This window comes from Echinops telfairi, unplaced genomic scaffold (genome assembly GCF_000313985.2).
Source record: "Echinops telfairi isolate 266 unplaced genomic scaffold, ASM31398v2 ScPeMD7_28;HRSCAF=97, whole genome shotgun sequence".
Taxonomy (NCBI): domain Eukaryota; kingdom Metazoa; phylum Chordata; class Mammalia; order Afrosoricida; family Tenrecidae; genus Echinops; species Echinops telfairi.
The window spans coordinates 4,883,903-4,884,310 of record NW_022103925.1 but is presented as its reverse complement, the minus strand read 5'-3'; positions in this window follow the sequence as shown (position 1 = coordinate 4,884,310).

Here is a 408-nt window from a genome sequence, read left to right as displayed (position 1 = left end):
GACCTTAAGAAATGGGCAAAGAGTAGACTGGGAGGGGCGGGTGAGGGACAAGGGGGGGGGAAGTGGCAGAGAGAAAGGAGCTAACAATGGTGTGAAGAGATAAGGTCGTGAAAAGGTTGTGATGGTGATGTACCACCACAGTGGGTTCTGACTCATAGGGACCCAAATAGGATTGTCCCCATGGGGTTTTTTAGGAGCACACCGCCAGGTCTTTCTCCCGCGGAGCTGCTGGTGAAAGCGGTCCAGGGGAGGATAAAAGCAAGCGGGGGAGGAAGGAAGAAGAGGGAAAGGGAATAAGGTATGGAGGAACAAAAATTATGGAGAAACCCCCTCCCCGCCACCTCCGGTAGCACAGGAAGATAGAGACCCAGGGGTCTCGCACTGAGAGGGGCGGCCTAGGCTGGAGCT